Source organism: Plasmopara halstedii (genome assembly GCF_900000015.1).
Source record: "Plasmopara halstedii genome assembly, contig: Scaffold_525, whole genome shotgun sequence".
Lineage (NCBI taxonomy): Eukaryota > Oomycota > Peronosporomycetes > Peronosporales > Peronosporaceae > Plasmopara > Plasmopara halstedii.
Window position 1 is genome coordinate 1,532,457 of NW_020187445.1, and position 497 is coordinate 1,532,953.

Below are 497 nucleotides of genomic sequence, written 5' to 3' on the forward strand. Positions count from 1 at the left end.
CGTCATAGACACATGTGTCTACATTGGCAAATGGGCAGTACACGGCATTGGCAATGTTTAATTAGCTGCTGCCGCAGCGGTGTAGGTTGCGTTATATATATGCACAAACTAGTTCAGTGCTGAATCTGTCCATAATTGTGAATAGCACGGCAAATCGGATGTGAACATTACATGAGAGTGTATGGATCTATATGAAACACCAACCAACTAGCTCGGAGTACTTACCGTAGTGAGAGAGATGTTACGAGAATTTATTAGAACTCATTGACCAGGATGTATGACCTGTACGAATACATTGAAATATGCTGTTCTAGAGCACATCTTTATTAAATACCGACTGGGCTAGAATGGTGCTCGTTATAAGTACCCGATCATTTCTTTTAGATTTATTGACTCAGAGAGTCGGCGCTGAGCGGAGAAATAATGTGAAAGAGAATCCTCTCTCTCGCCCACATATTCTACTTCAAAATCAATATTGACGCCAATTATTCTCTTTG